Source organism: Protopterus annectens, chromosome 6.part1 (assembly GCF_019279795.1).
Source record: "Protopterus annectens isolate FY-2018-M chromosome 6.part1, PAN1.0, whole genome shotgun sequence".
NCBI lineage: Eukaryota > Metazoa > Chordata > Ceratodontiformes > Protopteridae > Protopterus > Protopterus annectens.
In genome coordinates this window covers 278,633,881-278,655,801 of record NC_056738.1, presented here as the reverse complement: position 1 = coordinate 278,655,801, position 21,921 = coordinate 278,633,881, and the positions used below count along the sequence as shown (strand labels likewise).

The 21,921-nt window shown below is 40.7% G+C and overlaps 1 protein-coding gene across 1 annotated transcript in view; it reads right to left on the bottom strand.

Annotated features, from left to right (window-relative positions):
* LOC122805511 overlaps nucleotides 1-21,921 on the bottom strand; it is a 2,681,670-nt gene that overhangs the window by 1,478,402 nt on the left and 1,181,347 nt on the right. The gene's annotated exons all lie outside the window — the stretch shown is intronic.

Here is a 21,921-nt window from a genome sequence, read left to right as displayed (position 1 = left end):
AATTGCTTCCGGTACTATGGCAGCCGGTAGCACGGTTTCGGCGCATAGTCCAGCAGAGTCGGACATTCAGCCTGGGCAGGCCATTAGGAATTATTCCGAGAATGTTAACACACAACGGAGCCCTTCATCTACATCTAATATAGTGGGGTGTCCTTCCATTGATGGCTTTTTAAGTCATATTAACGTTTTCTTTGATGAGACTGGTAACGGCGTGATTGAAGGAATTCAAGAGAACGTAAGTGATTTAACCAACCTTATTGCAACTTTTGACTCTAAACTGTTCAAGTGCAGGAAACTGCAACTTGAAATTTCTTATTTGCAAGAATGTTTGGCTAAAAAACTTGTCCCGAAAGGTTTGCGGCAATGGCGCTTTCTGGTCGGGTTGGTGGAAGGGTCTCAATTTCACAAAGACCTTTTGGCCCTGTTTGATAAGCAGGGTTTTGAGTATATGAACCTGCTCATTTTACAGTATCAAAAAGAAATAGACTGCTTTAAAACAGAACTCGCAACACTTGATAATAATATAAAGGAAGACTCGGAATTTTTAAGATATAAATATGAGTACTCCCGAATCTTTTCCACTATAGAAGCAACTATTACTAAGTTAATTAGTAACAAAAAGAAAAAGATTAACAGGGACATTCATGAATATCGGGCAAATAAAGCTTATCCTCGACCCCCATTGTTTTCCAACAAGGCATTGCTTCTCATGGGAACATTGAGGTAGAATCGTCAAATTTAGTAGATGCTCAGCATAATCTCGTGTTGGCTAATCATGACGAAGAAGCTATGCCTCTTCGTCGTAGTGAAAGGCTTCTTAGTAATTCAAATAAGACTGTTAACACAAATATTAACAGAGTTGGTAACAATAACAACATGACTTTTCAAGAGGCTTCTGTATCTAATGGTGACAATTCCAATAATCAGCAGGGTTTTCCCAGAAACAAGAAAGCCAGACAAGCCAATGGACAGGGGAGGAACAATCAGGGCAATTACAGGAATCGGAGATCACAACGCAGGAGATGACAAGTCATTTCTCTGACCCACTTATATTAACAGACTCTAAGGGTGATTTCAAAATATATAATTACACATCCTTCGATATAGATTCTGACTTGGTTGAGTTTTTTTCTAAGGGCTTATCTTTTGTGACCGACACGTGTTTTGATTTGGTCAGGACAATTATCGATCTTAAGCTATTTGTTAGAAAACTCAACTTAAAGATATTGATGGGTGATGGTACTGTTTCAGCAGGTTCACTCAGAGTTTCTAGTGTTTACAATCCTCCCCTGCATGAAACTTTGCGTCTTTTTGAAAAAATGTGTGAGTATGATCTAAGGGCTCTTAAGTCTGATAGGTTTTCTTATAAGCGACCTGTCAACATCACCAGATACCAGCGTGAATTTTTGGTTTTGTTGAAAAACTGTAATATTAGAGTCATGAAACCAGATAAGGGGGGTGGTTTAGTGTTTATGGATAATTTTTTGTATGTTAAGAAAATGTTGATCCTTCTAAACACTGACTTTTATGAAGTTGTGAGTATTAATGAAGTTAACATCACTTATGCAAAAATTAGGGGAATGATTGAAAATTTATTTCTCGAAAGACTTATTGATCTTGATCTGTATCAATATTTGAATGTTTTAGCCCCTAGGTTACCGGTTTTGTTCGGCATTCCAAAAACTCACAAAAGTTTATCACAACCCCCCTTTCGGCCTATTGTTGATGGTCGCAGATCTATTACTTTTGCATGTGCCAAATTTATTGACAGTATACTAAGGCCCTTAATCAACCAGGAACCCGAGATCTGTAAAGATTCCTGGAGCTTTCTTCATGAAATCAAAAAGATTCCTTTTGACACAAGCTTCTGGTTTTTAACCATTGATATCAAAGATCTTTACACGGTTATACCACAAGATCTTGGTATCCAGTGGGTTCGTGAATTCTTACACGACAAAAAGATGGATGACAATATTATTAACTTGGTTGAGACTTTATTGGAAATTGTTTTAAACAACAATTTTATGCTGTTTGACAAAAGAATTTACTTACAAAAATCTGGGGTGGCTATGGGGTCGCCCTGTGGTGGCAGTTTCGCCAACTGTGTGTTGGCGTTTTGGGAAAAGACCCTGTTGTTCTCTGATGTTACTTTTAGGGAAAGCGTCGCCTGGTACACAAGATACCAGGACGACATGTTCCTTATTTGGAAAGCATCACCCTCTGAAGTTCCTACTTTTTTAAGGACCATTTCTAGTATGACTTCTTTTTTGGAATTTACATACAACTTGCAGGAATTTAGCATTAACTATTTGGATATTTTGGTTATTAAAGACGAGATGAATTTGAGATATAAGAGTGTTATTTACCGAAAGCCCACTTATTCTAATGCATTCTTGCATTTTACTAGCTGTCATCCTAGTTATCAAAAGAAAGCAGTAGTGAAGGGTCAGATGGTGAGGGCGGCCAGGATGGTGTCGGACTTTGAAGATTTTTTGTTTGAATGTGAACAGTTGAGTCAAATGTTTTTGAATAGAGGTTATCCTTTCTCACTGTTGCTTGATATTAGAACAGAAGTAATAAACAAAAGAAGATCTGTTTTTTATAAACCAATCCTCTCGTTTGTGGGCACCATTTCTGAAACCGCCCCTACCTGTGAACTTGGATTGGATGATGACACCAACAATCAGGTCCCTCTTGGAATTAGGTTTTTTTGCACCTTTTCTGTGGATCATTATGAGATCAAGAAGGTGCTTAATAAATATTGGGCTTTGATTATGGATGACAGTTATTTTTCCCATCGATTAGGTGAAGTCCCGAAAATCACTTTTAGAAGGGGGCGTAATTTAAAAACCATGCTGGAGTTTAAACCACAATCTTTTGGTCAACGCGCCTCAGGAATGACAAAGTGTGGGGCATGTAACCAATGTAAGCATGTATTGACTGATTCAAAGGTTAAAGTTAGGAACGAAGAATATAACATAATATGGAAACATAACTGTGACACAAATAGCGTGGTTTATTTGGCTGTGTGTCAGAAATGCGCTGCTTTCTATATAGGAAAAACAAAAAGGAAGTTCAAGCAGCGCATTTATGAACACATATATGCTATTTCTAGGCACGATTTGAATAATGCCCTTGCAAGGCATATAAGTGCTTCCCCTGACCATTATTTTAAGTTTACAATTTTGGGGAAAATAATGGTGGACAATAAGGGCGGTCCTTGGCAGACCCATTTAGAAATAAATGAATTGGTTTGGCAGATTCGTACTGGTGCATATATGCACCCTGGTTTAAATGAGTATGTTTCTATTACTTGTGTTTTAAAACTTTTATCTATGAAAAGGTAGATTTATTGTGGTGGTACATGGTATTATGATTGTGTAAATTGTTAGAGAAATATAATTTGCTTCTTTTTCTAATATGAATTTGGTTAGATTAAGTAAGTGTGGGAACGCTCCCCATTTTAAAGTTTATGATGGTAAGCCCTTGAGGGGTTTATTATCTGTCATTAATTATTTTAAAAAATTTTTAAAGTATGTCCTAATTAGATTAGTTATGAATGTGTATGTACACACACACGCATATATACTTTGTTAGTGAAGTGGAATAATCTGTTATAACATTTATTTAATAAGTTTTTTATTTAACCTATTGTTTTTTATTTATTACGCTGTATTTATTCAATTAAATCTGATTGCATAATTGAAACTACATTGTATAAATACGGTAGGTAGTTGTTTGTAATTTTTGTCTCAGGAAGGAGAGACATTGGGCTCCCCGAAAGCGTTTTTTTGCTAACAATACATTAAACCAGCCTATTTTGGGATTGTTTGCCGTTGCTCATCTTTTGTCATTCCAACATATATTTTTAGGAAACAATAGCATGATGGTATACTGTCTTTTAATGGACAATCAATATAATACTCAACAAAGCATAACATACAAAAATAATGCACACATATTATTTGTATTTTTTGAATCTGACATTAGTGAAGTTTGGACAGCTGAAGAGAAAGTGAAATGGGTGCAGACAGTAAAAAAATCACATCTTATATTTGAATGCATTTTGGGATAACAATACCATTAATGCAATTTAAATGAGCTACAAATTACATTAATGCAGTCAAGATCAATATAAAAGCAAACTGTCTACTAAAAAATAGAAGTTATGTTCTTACCATAACGTTCCATGTTAGTTGTCTTCTTCTCGCCTTCTTCTTGCTGGATGGGTCGAGCCCTTATATCAATAACAGTATAACTGTAAAACAGAATCCACCTCTAACAGCAGGAAGAAAAGGGGTGACCTATATCCTGAAACAAGAAATATGATCACAACTCCTCTAGGTCTGTCCAGGCCAGGGATTCTTGCTGGATGGGACCGAACAGACTCCTGAGAACAGTGGAACCAAAGTTAGCTCTAACTTATAATGAGAAATAAAAGTGTGAGGAGTAGCCGCTGCACAAATGGTGTCAATAGGCAGTCTGTCTTGGAAGGCTAAAGTAGCCAAAGCTCTGGTGGAGTCTAATTTCATATACCAGAGAAATCAAAGATGTTAGCCATCTGGATAATGATACCTTTGAAACTGAAAGTCCCTTTCTGCTTTCCATAGGAGACAAACAGCTGATCAGATTTTCTGAATTGTTTGATGAACATCCAGGCAATGTAATTTTTGTTCAGACCTATTTGAATACTCTGGGAAAAAGACAGGAGGTCAATGCTTTGGTTTAGATTTGATGTTGAAACGAAGTTCTGAAATTCTTCTAGCTGATGTGATAGCCACCAGAAAGAGAGTTTTCCATGATAATAACTTCAAGGAACATGAAGCTGCAGGTAAAGAATCAAGGAAGCAAGAACTAAATTTAGGTCCCAAGGAGAAGGAGGATTTCTTATAGGAGGTCTGAGAATCCTTTCGACATTAGGGCAGATTCAGAAATACCCACATGGAAATTAGAAATAGCTGCCAATTGAACCTTAAGAGTAGATGGAGATGAACCTGCATGGAAGAGTTCAGCTAGAAAATCAAGGACTAGTTGGATGGAAGCGTGAAAGGATCTATGTCCTTTCCACTTACTCAAATAAATGGAAGATTTATGGGAAGCTATCAATATATCTCTAACAGAGTGAGATAATTTGGAACTGGAGGAACCAAGCAGTGAGGTTCAGAGAGGCCGACTGATGGATCAAAAGATCTGGAACTAGGTCCAGATTCTCAAAAGAAATCGATGTAGAAAGGGGAACCACACTTGTCGAGGCCAGTAAGGAGCAATGAGGATCAATGAGGCCTTCTGAGCGATAGCTTTCTGTATAACTTGAGAAATCAGTGCGAAAGGAGGAAATGCATACAGAAGTCCCGGGGCCAAACTTGTGGGTTGGCCTGGTAAAGGGAAAAGAGTGAAGTATTCTCTGCACTTGCTGTTTTGGGGATCGCAGCAAGGCTGACCCCACTTGAGAAATATCTCTCTCACTACAGAGTCTTATGTGATTGGACTTCGCTGAGAAGAAATCGCCCATTGCCACAGTCTGAGTGCTTCTCGACACAGGGGTATGATCTGGTTCCGCCTTGTTTGTTGATGTACCACACTACAGACATATTGTCTGTCGTTCCCAAGGGAAGAGAGTCTTGAAGGGCTTGCAACGCTAAAAGCACTGCTCTCATCTCCAGAACATTTATGTGCAAGTGGCATTCGTTTGGTTGCCATGTGCCCTGGACTGTCCTGCCCTGATAATGCCCCCACCCGATCAGGGAGGCATCCGTTGTCAGAGTAGCAACGGAGGAGGTGGAACAAATGGTCTTCCCAACAGGAGCTGGGAGAAGACATCCACCACATGAGATGCTTTTGATCATAATGGTGTGAGACATTGGAAGTTCCTGGTATGACCATTGAGAAAAAAGCATCCACTGAAGGATCCGCATGTGGTATCTGGCCAATGGGAGGCTGCCATGATTCCCAACACCTTTAGAACTAACCTGGCTTTGGCTCTGTTGTTGTTGAGAAGAAGTGACACCAATTTTTGAATGTCTGATATCCTTGTTAGCGTTGCAGACATGTTTATAGTATTTAAATTTGCCTATGTAGGTAACAAAACAGACTTGTTTTGACAAGCGAAAAGTATAATCTCTATTAGAAGGAGATGCTTGGTGGGAGCTGTGAACGGAAACACCTGGAATCCTTGTCGTCTCAGGTGAGAAGCTACCACTGCCATGCATTTGGTAAACACCGGGGCAGTGGTGAGACCAAAGGGCAGGGCCCTGAATTGAAAATGACTGGTTCCCAGCCTGAAGCGGAGGAATCTTCTGGGCGTCTGTTCATTTTATGTGATAAGGTCTATAGAGCACATCCAGTTTCCTTTTCCCAATAGGGGAAGAATGGATAATCTTGTTTTCTTGACTGATCTGTTCAAAATACTGAGATCCAAAATTGGTCTCCAGTCCCTGTTTTCTTTGGAACTAAAAGAACCTTGAGTAGATTCGGATCCTTGTTGGTCTGCTGACACTGGCTGAATTGCTCTTTTGCAAGCAGTTTTGAAATTTCAAAGCTGCTATATCCTTGTGGAACATCTGGAAGGGATTTTTGACTGATTTGGAAAATGAAGAAAGGGGATAGAATAACCTTCAGAAATGATGGACTGTACCCATTTGTCTTGAGTCAGGGATAGCCAGGCTTCTGGGTACAGTGACAATCTTCCCCGACTGCCTCGAAGATGGGCAGTCGAAGGGATGCTGAAAGGGCTTGTCAGGAAAGGCTTCCCGATTGCCCTGGTTCTATTGTTATTCCCACCTCTGCCTCTGGTAGGAAAAACCACATCTTTCCACCCTTCTGGCCTTTGGGTGAGGACCAAAGAGATGATCCATCAATGGAGGAGTTGGAAATGGAATTAGGATAGCCAGCTGCGTGTTCATTTGCTGTATCCATGGACCTAGATTCCTTGTTAGGTGGATGGACAGGCACTGAAGTTTTGATAAAAATTGCTTGTCTGATGGAGCTGTGATGAATTTGTAGCAACCACCTGCATGAGGGGACACCCAGGAGGTGGAAGGGGGTTGAGGCTGTTTAAGGATCTCCAGAATGTCTGCAAATGAGACATCTTCAGAAGGGGAACGGGGAACCCTCAGAATCATCCAGATCTGTGACTCAGGTGAGTCAATGTGCTTCCTCTTGCACTTCCTCTTCGAGGAGGCTCTTCTGCCAAATCAGGAGAAGAGGATGAAATCCCAAAGGGGCTCCTGAGGAGCTGGCTCTACTTACCCTGAGGCAGCATAACTGTGGAGTAGAGCCAGGCTCTAACACACTCCGCATGACGACAGTGATGGCTCGAAGTGCCTGAGACACAAGAAGTGTGGCGTCTGTCAGAGACATTTTCTGACATGTCGCATCACACTTCTTGAATCAAACACACAGTTATACCCTGTCAGAAAATTATTAATACTAAAATAATTAACAATTTTAGTAAAAATACTAGAAATTAAGCACAAAAGTTAAAGTAACTACACAAACACACCCTAGGGGATAAAGAACTATATCCTACACTAATTTGAGAAGAATTAAAGTTAAAGGGAAAAAAGAATAACTTTTGTATAAAAAGCTAACACTCACCAGGAACCGTCGAGATCTGAGGTAACTCTCGCCTATCATTGTGGGATATAAGGGGGTGGAACCAACTCAGCAAGAATGAAGGCGAGATAGACAACTTAACATTATATATTTCTAGAGCTAACTACAATATGTTAAGCCTTTTATTATTAATGGCAAGACACAGAAGCAGGTAATAACATCTTATTGAAGATTCAGAACAATGGCATTCTATTTATTTGTATTTGTTTTCCAGACTAGAACACTGATCTCCATGGACTTTTTTCAGACACAGCCCTGGAGCACTGTCTAGAGTTATGTGGCTTGCTCAGAGTAGCACAGTTAAGCAATGGAGGCTAACAGAATCAAACAGTGAACCACTGGAACATAGGACAGAGCGCATTAATCCTCTGATCCAACTGCCAGTCTACACTATAATATATTTAATTCCATGCATGGTTCTTACTTTAATAAAATCAGTTATATTTCAGAAAACTTTTAGCCATACACCACATGATGAATTATATATGTGATTGCAGCTGTATCAAGCAAGCTGGTCTATATTAGGTCACCAAAATATTATTCCGGCGATCACTTATTCATTGACCCGTAATCAGCAAAAATCGCTTCAGCAATTCATTGAATTTACTAAGGGCAATGAAATAGTTGCCCAAAGCACAATGGACAACTACAAAACGTTGCCCTTTTCTCCACTGTAGTGTGATCTCGAATATGGTATATAAAGTTGGGTGGTTGGGGGCAAAGCTTTCCACATCGGGGGTTGTGGCGGTGAAGCCCCCACTTGGGTGGGTTTGAGTCAACTACAAGTTGGTCCATTGTGCTTTGGGCAACTATTCTGTTGCCCTTAGTAAATTCAGTGAATTGCTGATGTGATTTTTGCTGATTAGGGATCAATGAATAGGCGTTTGCCAGAATAACATTTCTGCAAACTAATATAAACCCAGACAAGCTATGGTTCTTTGGCACATGATTAATTGCTGGAGACATAGCAGGTAGTAAAGTGGGGATAGTACTGATTAAACGCATAAGACAGTTTGCAATTATATAACTGAAAAGGGGCAAACATTCAACTGCATAACTCAGTACAGGCTCAAATTATATGCCTTGTAGTACTGGAATCTCTCTGCAGGCCAATTCCTTTCCAATCTTATATACTGGGATTAATAAAAAGATAACAGTGCACTGACTGTTACATGAAAAACAAATTATGATGCGATCATTGTAGCTAGAGATAATAATTAAGAGTCTAGGGACATCATATGATTGTGGCTTCAATTCTGCAACATGCTGGACACTTTTAAAGAATGAAGGAACATGTAAGCTATTAATTTAAAAGGGCCAGTAAACAATATCATGATTTCATGAGTAATCATTTGTCACTAAATTATATTTTATGAGTAAATTACAAACCATGTAAAGTATTTCTTGACTTGACTTTAATGAAGAACAGGAGTGTGTAAAAATAATAGCAAAATATATGCTATGATACACTGCTGGGTTCATAATGTAATCCTGACAATGTAACTTTTAGTCGACAAGTTTTTTCTGGAGTGTTCTGGGCAACTCCTGTACACAAATTTAATGAGATAATTGATGAGGTTATAATGATATAAAGACAGGAAATTAGGATGACTGTAGAAATTCCATATATATTACAACAGATCAGAGAAAGGAATCACACATTTACTATGAATTATCAAAAATACAGGTCTGTCATATTTTGCTACACATGGTCATATTAAAACTGGAAATTAGTAATTTTTGGAAACTATAAAATCAAATAACCCAAAAATTGAAGGAGAAACATGCAACACTCTTAACAAGGGAATTTAGATAACTGTGAAGATTACTAACTCTTAAAACTTTTGGAAAGTCAATTCAAAATTTAAAGTGATTACTATAAATCTAAATACTTACAGGAAATAACATATATTTGCAGGGGTTACTTCTGGTATGTTTGCTACTGATCCTTAATTATTGATTTATTTTTGATGTATTCCACATTGCCTGATAGTTTTATTTTAAAGGATGTGCACGAATATGTCACAACCGGTGGACTGCAGAAAATTATAGAAATCATATAGTTTCAAGGAGGCATTTTGTCCATTTCTCAAGTAACTGTAATGTTACTCTTTAAGGGAATGAAGCATTTTGCTTCCTATCTTTGTTTCTGAGCTAAAAAGCAAATTGTCTGCAGTTTAAGGAAAACTTACCTGTAAGTTGCACTGTCCGCAAACTGAGATGGGGGTAGCCCTAAATTGCAGGTTATTAAGGTGAGTGGCATGGTCTCCTCAGCATTTTTACTAGTGGTTCGAAGGCATTCCTCAGTGAAGACAGCTGTTGGTGACTAAGTTGGTAAGTTGACAATCTTACATCAGTTTGGCAATTGTGGGGATTTTATTTATTTGCAGCAGCCACATGCCAGCTGGACTTTGCCTGTTTGTTTGTCGGCTCAGAACGAGTTGTTTCTTGGGCTTGTGGATTAGGTAAATTAAACATACATGGAGTTAATACTTATTAAATATGACTATAAAAAAACAGATTTCACCATGGTGGCGGGGCTTTTGGATGTTTCTACAGCTGGGTTGTCATTTTAGAGTTTTGTTACCTGCGCTGGTTGGAAGGTAAGTGATTTTCAATTTTTACTGCTTGGGTTACTTGAGCAATGATCAATTACACCCCTCTACCCTCTTGCTCTCCCCAGCAATCTAGAGATTCTGTGGAGTTGGCGTACCATATCCACAGGGAATGTAGATGCTGACGGTCCCACACAGATTAATGATTACAGATACCGGTTGGAACAGTTAGCTGACAGAGTATAATCTTGCTAGCATTTAAGCTTTTATAGAAATTCATAGAGTTGTTATTCATTACTTATGGTAGAGGTTTGCGCTTGGGTTGTGATGTTTATGGGGAGGTTTATTAATCATGGTTTGAGTGTCAGAGGGTCTGGTCTGAGCCTTGTGGCTTTTAAAGGAAGTTTGGTGGTGCTTGGCATGCTACTGCCAAGAATGCTGGAAAGCGCTTTTATTTAGTCATTGGTGAAGAGACTGTTTTTTGGACTTGTGAAAGAATGGCTTGTGAATTGCTGCTCAGATCCCCCCATTAATTCAGTAAGTTGACCTCTGGGTGTGTGTCACTGTTGCATGTTTTGATCAAATGTCTATCTGCTTAAAGGTTTTACATCCACATCTGTATCTATCTATCTATCTATCTATCTATCTATCTATCTATCTATCTATCTATATATATATATATATATATATATATCTATATATATCTAAGGGTCTACTTCTAATTTCTGAAGTTTCAAAACATTGACTTTCTTATGGTCGAGACCATATGATCAACGTTTTGAAATTTAAATAAAAAAACTAGAAATAATTAAAAAATTAACATTTTTGCAGGAGGTACAAGCTTCCCGCAGCTCCCACACCCCCAGCTAATTAAATATACCAACTCCAAAATTGCACTACATAGAGAAAACTGGTAAATATACCATTCCAAGCTGTACAGCGATCTCCATTTAAATGGTTCAGAGTTTCAAAACTTTGATCTTATGGTCTCAACCATAAGAAAGTCGATGGTTTGAAACTTTGAAAACACACATATGTATGTATGTATGTAAATATATATATATATGTATATATATATATATATATATATATATATATATATATATATAAATATATATATATATATATATATATATATATATATATATATATATATATAGATATATATATATAGATATAGATATATAGATATATATATCTATATATATATATATCTATATATCTATATATATATATATATATATATCTACATAGGATCATAGGAAGTTACTAGGCTATTCAGTAGGGACACAGGTGGAATCCCTGGGGTGTATTTTCTGTTCCCCATCCAGTTATCTAGGTTACACTTAAAAAGGTTTAATGAGGTACTCTTCTTTACGTGGAGAGGGAGTCTATTCCACAAAAGAGGGAGTCCCTGGGACACAAATCTGTCAACGAGACCTATTTATGTCACAGACCAGGTTGAAGTCGCGCATGTGGGTTACTCGAGTGCAGCTTAATTTGCGGATATACAGCAGTCCCATCAAGGTGGGGACTGAGATTGCTTTGTATGCTAGACAGAGGTCACCTCTGAGGAGTCTGTAGGAGACTGAGTAGAGGGACAGAGTTTTTAGCCTAACTGTGCAGTGCTGATCTTTGAGGCCCTGGATTCTCTGGGTGAGGAACGTCTGTGGTCTCTCCAGCTGCTGAATGTGAGGTACATGCCGAAAGGGGCATTGTACTCAATAATGGGTCTTATAAGGGAAGAATATAGGGATGTTATGACCACCTTGTCCCTGGATGAGATACCCTTACTAATGGGGTAGGCCATGTAGAAAGCAATCCGTTCAATGGAGGCAATATGGTGGTCAAAAGTCAGATTGCTATCAACCTGCATGCTCAAGTCTCTCACAACTGATTGCATGCTTAATACCTCATTATCAATGTGATAATTTGTGGGGACATCACTCTCCACAAAAGGGATGATGATGCATTTTTTGGCATTCGGTTTGAGGCCATGTTTCTGGCACCAGGCATTTGTTTGGGTTAGACCCTCTTGGAGGATGTCCACATCACTAGGGGAATTGATGACAGCACCCAGCTTGCAGTCATCTGCAAACATGGTCAGGTCAGCCATAGCCCACTAGATTTGGCCTGCACCTCCGAGAAGTATATTCCAAACAGCAGAGGCCCCAAGACTGATCCCTGGGGTACACCACTTAATACGGGTCTACTACTTGAGGTGGCTTCCCCTATTTTGACTAGGTGGGTTCTATCAATGAGCCAGTTTGCTACCCATCTGATAACATATGGATTGATGGGGATATGGCCAGTAAGGGCTTGAAGTTTGCATTGTATGATTTCACTAGTGCTCTTATTTGCTTGTTCAGGCTAAGGAGAGATTGGTTCCAATTAGGCACCTGCTCCTTCTTGGTCCTGGACAGCAATTGTTTCCTTTTATTATAGAGTTTATGTATTGTAAATGTCCACTGGAGAGGTTTACTCTTCCTTGGGGAGGAGGATTTTGTCCTGTCTGGTATTCCTGATTTCATGCAGCTATATTAATGCTCATATAATACTTTAGTGTAGGTTTGGACATATGTACTGGTTCCTATGCAGGGGAAGGGGGCTGTGAAGCTGTTTATACCTTCCCACAGGATGCTGTAATCAGCTTTGGAGAAGTTTTTTTAACCCTAGCTGGGGGGGAATGGTGGCTTCAAAAGGGACTGCTTTGTGGTCGGATCTTACCAGGGATGATGACACTGTAGGGATGCTGCAGTGGTTACTCATGTTGGTTAATATCAAATCCAAGATATTTTCACCTCTTGTGGGGGGTGTCAATCAACTGGTCCAAGGCATTTGCATTGATGAAATCAAGGAATCTATGAGCATTGGTGCTTTGGTATGAGAATTTCTCCCAATCTATGGTTGGATAGTTAAAGTTGCCCAAAATCAGGGTAAAGGGTTGAATCTTGATAGATCTGAAGATGTCCAGATAGGTGGAGTGGGCATCGAGTCAGAGTTGGAGGCCAATAGCTAGCTATGATTTGAATAGGGGTCTTGTCAATTAACTGTACCTGGAGTATTTCCTGTGCATCATACTCTATGACCAGCCTAGAGGTGTGTATGTCTTTTATATATATTGCAACTCCACCTCCTTTTGTTTTGCTACCCACGGTTTGAGGTTTGGATGAATGATAGGATGAGTAACCTGGTATAGCTGGGGTGTTCTCCCCAGCTTTGAACCAGGTTTCTGTGAATGGACAAATGTTGGCTTTTTTCAGGTTTAAGAATGCTTGCAATGAGTTCAGTTCCATGTTTAGACTCTTAGCATTTAGCAGCATGACCTTTAATTTATGTTTTGATTAAATTTTCATGTTGGTAGTTTTGATCTCATGGCATTGCCTAAAAAAGGCACTACTGGAAGGCAAGAAACTTTGCCAGGAGCCAGAAGTCCAAATGGGACACATGCAGTCCATTTTTGGCAAAATATTGTGGTTTGTCAATCATGTCATCCCAGGCTGTCAGGTACTGGATCCCCTTGGAATGACACCAGAAACTAAGCCAATTGTTAAAGTCAATCATTTTCTGTTTGTATTGAGGCATCATTCTGGGTGATGGCAGAACAGTGCTTAAAGTTAGGAACATACCGGCCTGGGACACATACTCAGTGAGCTCGATCATGTCTCTCTTCATATAGTCCAGGGAGGTGTATGCCGAGTCATTCACTCCAACATCAGCTATGACAGTCATAATAGTACCTGTTGAGAGACTTGAGTGCACTGGTGATATGGAGGATTCTAACACCTGACAAACAACTAACCGTGAGGGGCACATCTGTATGTCTCACAATGGACTCTTCTATGCCTAATATGTTGGGTTTATGTTTCAGCCTTAGTGGCTGTGAGACATAGGTGTGTGGACTACGTGTGACATGATGGGCCGTGGACTTCGACTGTGTTTATGCCTCGGAGGTCTCTTTTGTTTGGGTATGCTTTTGTTGTTGACCTCCGCATATGTGGGAGTGTGTTGTGTATGTATGTGTAGTGTATGAGGTGTGGTGCTCATCTTGCCAACCTTCTCAGTGCCAAATATACTGGTTTGTGGGGCACAGAGCAATGAAACTAGGTGCTTGATGTAATTGCATCTCTCACAAATTGTGATCCTAGGTGGTAGTAGTAGAGGTTTGTCCGTGTACATGAGGCAGTTGCTACACTGTCTCAGGATGCCCATATCAACCATACTGACAGGAGAAAATGTAGGAAATTGTCCATCCATATTTGCCAGAAACTAAAAGAGCTAAGAGGGAAAAGGGTGCCAGGTCTAAGAGTAGTACTACTAGATATCAACACAAGTGCTACTAAGGGAAAATTTGTAGCTGGAATAACTCAAAAAGGATTAAAAATCATGCAGCTGAAGCTATAGATGCAGCAGACCTGTATCTGGTCTATGCTACTCAATTTTAAGGTTAAGAACACAGTTAAAAAAAAAATTTCACAATGAGCATAGATTAATCATTGATAGTCAAAAAAAACAGAACTCGCAGTATAAAAAAAAAAGAAGTTATGTACTTACCATAATGTTCCATGTGAGTTGTTCATCTCACCTTCATTCTTTACTGATGGGTTCGGAGCTGATACCTCTGCTCTGAGTCGGCACCTACTGCAAAGCTCGAGGATTTCAAGTAGCTTGTGGCCAAGTCCCTATCCCATGATGCACCTTGAGTTACCTCAGATCTTGTTTGCTGCATATAATAATACCATATGCCACACTATAACTCCATAAGAGAGAGAGTGTAGAAGGGTTGAGTGACCAGGAAGGATCTAACATCTAGGCCTTCTGAGAGCCGAGGAGGGAATAGGATGCAGGGACATAAGAATTAAGGCAAGATGAACACCTCATATGCAATGTTATGGTAAGTACATAACTTCTTTATGTAAAGTTGTTCTAACTCGCCATTCATTCCTCACTGATGGGTAGTGTCCCAAGCACCATCAATCGCCGGTGGCTCACAGGAGTATATTTCTTAGGACCGTGGATACAAAGGAGGCCCTATCAACTTTGTAATGAGTGATAAAGGTATGAGGTTTTGACCAAGTGGCAGCTGCGCAAATGTTATCAATAGGAAGTCTGTCAGAAAAAGCAGAGGATGTAGAAACAGCTCTGGTTGAGTGAGCTTTAATTTTATGCTGTAAGGGCATACTGGCAGCTGAAAAACAAAAGGTGATACAATCAGATAACCATTTAGACAGGGTTGTTTTAGCCACTGGCCTACCCTTCCTGGAATCTGAAAATGAAACAAAAAGCTGGTCTGATTTCCTGAAATCTTTTGTTCTATCCAAATAAAATCTGAGCTGTCTGTGAACATCAAGTTTGTATAGCATGTACTCTAGATTGTTGGAATCGTTGGGGAAGAAAACTGGCAAATCAATAATTTGGTTGAGATTAGTTTCAGTGCAAACGCTGGGCAAGAAAGAGGGGTTTGTTCGAAGTGAGACTCTGTCAGCATGGAAAATCAAATAAAGAGGCTTGATGGACAAGGCTTGAAGCTCTGACACTCTGTGGGCAGAAGTAATAGCCACTAAAAAGAAGGTTTTCCATGACAAACATTTGAGGTCACATGAGGAAGCTGGTTCAAATGGTAGAAGAATTATGCAGGAAAGCATAAAAGTTAGATTCCATGGAGAACAGGGGGATTTCACAGGTGGTCTAATATGAAAGGTCCCTTTGAGAAAGGCTTTGGATAATTTTTGTGACATAACATTCAATCCTTCAAATCCCAGATGAAAGTTAGAAATGGCAGCAAGCTGAACACGGACTGTTGCTGCTGCAGCTCCTTTATTGAATATCATGGTTAAGAATTCTTGAACAGAGACCATAGAGGCTTGGTAAGGATCAATATTGTTTTTAGTGGCCATATAGAGAATCTTTTCCATTTGCTGAGGTAAAGCTTCCTCATAGAGGATTTATGAGAAGATAGGAGAATTTGCTTCATCTCGCTGGTAAGGTTATGGAACCTGGCTATGATGGGAATTGGAGCAGCCAAGCTGTCAGCTTCAGAGACTGCAGAGAGGGATGAAGTTCCCTCGACGAGTGCGTCAGAAGGTCCGGAACTGGGTCCATAATCCAGGGGGTCCTCCAAAAGATGAAGTCAAAGGAAGGGGAACCAAATCTGACAAGGCCAATGAGGAGCTATTAGAATAATGGTCCTTCTCAGGGCTTTTGCTTTCTGTAATATCTTGGGTATCAATGGTATTGGTGGGAAAGCATAAAGGAGACCTGGGGGCCAATCGTGAACAAGTGTGTCCCTTGGGGTTTCTCCGGGAGGAGGAATCAGGGCAAAGTAGCTTCTGCATTTCATGTTCATGTGACTGGCAAAAAGGTTGCAGCAAGGCTGGTCCCACCTGCGGAATATCCTGTCTGCTATTTCCATCTTGAGGGACCACTTGTGGGGCAACAAAATTGTTCTTCTCAGTTTGTCTGCTATCATGTTGGATTTCCTCGGGATGTGCATTGCTAACAGAAAGCTCTGTGTGGAAATAGCCCACTGACATACTCTGAAGGCCTCGCGACAAAGGGGTATGATCTGGTTCCTCCTTGTTTGTTCAAATACCAGACCACTGACATGTTGTCTGCCTGAATCACAATCATACCGAGAGGAAGAGAGTCCTGGAAGTATGGTAACCCCAAAAGTACTGCTCTTATCTCTAGGACATTGATATGCATATGTGTCTTTTGTTCGGTCCATGTGCCTTGGACTGTCTTTCCCTGAAAATGCCCCCCCACTCTATCAGGGAAGCATCCATGGTCACTGTGGCCACTGGAGGGGGTAGCACAAATGGGCATCCTATCGTAACATGAAGTGAGGTCAACCACCACTGAAGATCCTTTTTGCAGGAATTTGTGATAATTATCATGGGAGACATGGGGAGGTCTTCGTAAAACCATTGAGTGAACAACAGCCACTGCAGCATCCGCATGTGCATACGACTCAGTGGTATGGCTAGAATTGCTGCTGCCATCTTTCCTAACAGTTTCAGAACTTCTAAAGCTGGTGCTTTGTTTTTGGATATTAAAATGCAGATATGCTGATGGAGAAGTAAGACTCTCTCTACTGGAAGTCTTAGCATGGTGGTGGTAGTGTCCAGTAGTACTCCGATAAAGATGATATGCTGCGATGGCAACAAGGCAGATTTTTGTGAGTTTACTGTAATGCCCAGCTGATTGCAGAGTGACAGAGTGGACTCCCTGGCTTGAATGAGTTGATACCTGGTGGTGGCAGTAAGGAGCCAATCATCTAGGTACGGAAACACCTGGAATCCTAAACATCTCAGATGAATCGTGACCATTGCCATGCATTCAATGAACACTCCGGGGGCTGTAGTGAGACCAAAGGGCAGGGCTCGAAACTGGTAATGATTGGCTCCCAGCCGGAAGCGCAGATGGCATGTCCATTTTTATGTGGTAGTACGCATCCTAGAGATCTATCGAGCACATCCAATTGTCTTTCCCTAAGAAGGGAAGTATTGACTGAAGTGTGACCATCCGAAACTTCTCTTTATTTACAGATTTGTTTAGTGTGCTGAGGTCCAATATAGGTCTGCAGTCCCCTGTCTTTTTTGGAACTAAAAGGACTCTTGAGTAAGTTCCGGATCCTGTCTGTTCTGCTGGGACTGGTTGGATGACTCTTTTTCTTGGCAACGTCTGGACCTCTGCTCTTGCTTGTTCCCTGTAACTGGGGGGAATGTCCAGGATTTTCCTTGTTGGTGGAAGGGGTGTGGCGAATGGGATGAAGTATCCTCTGGAAATGAAACTTTGTACCCAGTTGTCATTTGTTATTTTGAGCCAGGCGTCTGGGTACAAAGATAAGCTACCCCCGACTGCCTCCAGAGCAGGACAGTCATGTCTTCTTTCAGGAGCGCTGGTAGGGCTTCCCAAAGAAGTGATCTCTGTCACCCTGGTTTTGCAGATCCCCTCTGCCGTGGTGGTGGCATCTTCCATTATTGCCCCCTCCTCTGCCACAGAAGGGGGGTTCACCACGTGTGTCCTGAAAGGTTCCTTGGGCTTTTTGGAACCACATTTTCTCTCCTCTTTGACTCTTGGGGTAGGGTCTGGTAGGGGTGGAAAAATGGACCCCGACGGCAGACAGAGTCATTCCATCCTGCTCACACCTGGTTAAACTTTCCTTGACTTTGGGCCCAAAAAAGGACAAGCCATCACAGGGGGTATTCACAAAGGATGACTTGAAGGGCTCTGCGAAGAACACAAGCACATCCAGGAGTGTCTCCTGAGAGCAATTCCTATACCCACTGCCCTACTCGTTCCATCAGCTGCATATGAAATGAGGCGTATGGATGAGTTCACTGTGGAACTGAGGGTAGTAAGCTGGGAGGCAACTTTGTCTGTACTTCCTGCAGCTACTGTACCCTGAAGCATATCTCCCAGCTCTTTAAGGAGATCTCTTTGTAGTCTTGTAAAATGGGTTAAATAGTTAAGCGAATGAAGTGCAAAAGTCGCTGAACTAAACATTCGCCTCCCATATTTATCTATGATCCTAGATTTTCTGTTAGGAGGATGGATAAACGAGGAAGTTTCAGACATTTCCTTTTTGGTAGCTGCCACCACCACCATGGCATCAACTGGCACACCTTCGATCAAGAAGGGTTTATCTAGGGGGGCAGACATGAACTTATTAGGCCTCCTAGGGACAGGCTCCAGAGATTCCTACTCCCTTTGTGAGATCAGCTGTATAAGCTCATCGAAGAGCAGAGACACCCAAGAAGTGGAGGACTGAGACCCAAAAGCCTTCAGGAAGACAGACTCCTCCTCAGTAGGGTCTGTGGACTGCCAGTCAATCCTCTGCCTAAGGATTTCCAATATCTCTGCAAATGAGATATCCTCAGAGGGGGACCATGGGGACTCCTGTGATTCATCCAAGTCAGTATTAGATGTTTCCTCTTACACACTCTCTTCCTGGGAACCTCTTCAGTGGGAGCTTTTGGAGAGGTCTCAGAAGAGCATGGGCCACCCAATGGGGCTTCCTGAGGATCTGGGTCTCTGTGCTTACTAGGATCTGTGAGGCAGAAGCAGACACAGGTGCTTTAGGGGTTGAAGAAGCTGGACCCAAAGTTGAGGATGTCTTGGGAGACATCACTCTCCTCATGGCTTCAAAGGCACTGCTGCTCCGGTGCGAAGGGACCGACGGATCTGAAGAAACCCTTGATACCCCCCCAGCACAGGGACAGTGGGCTCCAAGCCCGAGGTAGGAGCCAAGCTCATCCTGGCTGAAGCCCCGAGAAGCAGAGTTGGAACTGACAAGTCAGTCCGACTATCCTACCCAGACCTGACCAGAGAGTGTCGGCTCCTAGAGTCTTCGATCAGAGCCGAGGACATCAGAGTGAAAGGAGCCAAAGACACTGGAGCAGACGTCGGCTCCAAACGCTGCACAATCAGCACGTCCAACTCCTCCAGCTCCGAAGGACTGGTATGGCTCAGAGAAACAGACATAGTTGGCATAAGGGTCTTTGGCTCCGAAGCCACCTGGGTTGGAACCGATAACAATTTTGCAAAGGCCGGTGTAGAAGCTTCTGCACTACCCGATCCTCATCCAAATCTGAGAGTCTAACAGAAGACCTAGATGAATGGACCGATGGTACCGACTGGAGAAGTGGAGAGTTGGGAATTTCGGATACTGGTTCCAAAACCAGGGACTGGCTCTGAAAAGAAAAGACAGTCAGCTCCAAGACCTGTGGAGCTAATGTCACAGACTCTCTAGAATTTTTTTGACTTTTTGGAATCCACAGAAGTCTTGGAGGACTTTGAGGACTTACTTTATCCATCCTGGTCACTCAAAACCTCCTAAAAAGAAGGTTTCAACAAACCCCTGTTAATGAGCTTCCTTTTTCTCTCTTGGAGGACTCTAGAGGAAAAAGAATGGCATATGGAACATGTTTCTTGTAAGTGCAAGGCACCCAAGCAGTAGACACAATTCACATGGCAGTCAGTAACAGGCATCTTTTGCCCACATTTAGGGCATTTTTTAAACCCTGACTTAGGGTGTTTGTACTTGTCATCAGCCATGACAGAAATGGACACACCCAACAACAGCAAATATAAATTAGCCTTCTAATAAAAAACAAGCTAACTATACGCACAGACACAAACACACACAAGCCTATTAAACTAAGGCTAACTATAGCTACTAATAAGTCTTCTAATAAAAAAAGGCTAAAACAATAGCAAATATAAATTAGCCTTCTAATAAAAAACAGACTAACTATAAGCACCTAATAAGCCTTCTAATAAAAAACAGGCTAACTATAACCACAGACACACACAAACAAGCCTTTTAAACTAAGGCCAACTATAACTACTAATAAGCCTTCAATAAAACAAAGGCTTAGTATATGCACACACACACAAAATAACGAAGCAGCTAGAAAAAAAGTGACAAAAGGTCACTGAAAAGCACTTACTAGTCACTAAGTAAACACACAATACTATGCTAATAAAAAATGTGACAAAAGGTCACCAAATAATTTTTTGTCAGAAATTTTAAATAGGCCTTGTGAAGAAAAAGAGGCCAAATATACAGTAAAGAAAGCACACAGGGAAGGGAACACTGCAGATGAAGCTTTAAGAGTTGGTCTAATCTAAACATCTAACTAATCTAACTATAAACTAACAATACCTTTTGTAAATAGAAAGAATATTAAAGTTTTTACTGGCCCGAACTAGCAAGAACCTCCGATCAGTTGCAGTGGCAAACTAGATCTGGGGTAACTCAAGGTGCATCATGGGATAGTGACTTGGCCTTGAGCTACTTGAAATCCTCGAGCTTTGCAGTAGGTGCTAACTCGGAGCCGTGGGATCGGCCCCGAACCCATCAGTAAAGAATGAACGGCGAGATGGAACAACTTCACATCTACAGTTAAACAGCAACGAAATGCAGTAAAGTGCAGTCGAACAATAATGAACTGTAGTAGACAGCAATGAAATATTTTTATTTATTTTACATTTGTTAACCGGGCTAGTCTAGCTGGATATATGTCCATTTTCAGTAGAGGCCCGGGGAGAAAAGCTCAAAGCATGAACAATGACAAACTTAACAATGCATAGTAACATAAAGAATCACAGTACAGTGTAGTATTAGTCTTAAAAGCAGTTATAATAATACATTTTTAAACTATAACAAGTTTAGTAAAAATTCTACTAAATAATTATACAAAACACAGTAGAAGGTATGAGCAAGTCTCAGGTAGGGGAAGAGAACATAAATGTTATTCTCATAAATCAAAGAAAGAGTAGTAACTAGTTTTGGAGACATAGGTTACAGGAGTAGGGAAAGGGGTAAGACTAAAAGTGAAGAAAAATATCAGTCTGGGTTAGTGCATGGACAAAGCCAATGAGTTTGTAGATGTTCTTTAGGATGTTTTTTAAAAAGAGAAGTAGAAGCAAGGGTAGATAATTCTGAGGGAAGCTGGTTCCAGATTTTTCCTGCAGTGTTTGAGAAGAGTGAATCCCCAGCTTTGTTATTAGCTTTACCTGAGGAAACTAGAAGCTTATTAGCAGAGCATAGTGTGGATATATTTGTATATGGTATAATTAGATTAGTGAGGATAGGGGTGTTGTTAGGGTGGTAAAGGATCTTTTGAGTAATAAGTAATTGTTTACAGAGTATATGGTTTTTCAATTCTAGCCATCCTAGTTGTTTGAGGTTAAGGCAGTGGTGAGTTTTAAAGGGGGAACTTGTGATGAATCTAGCTATGCTATT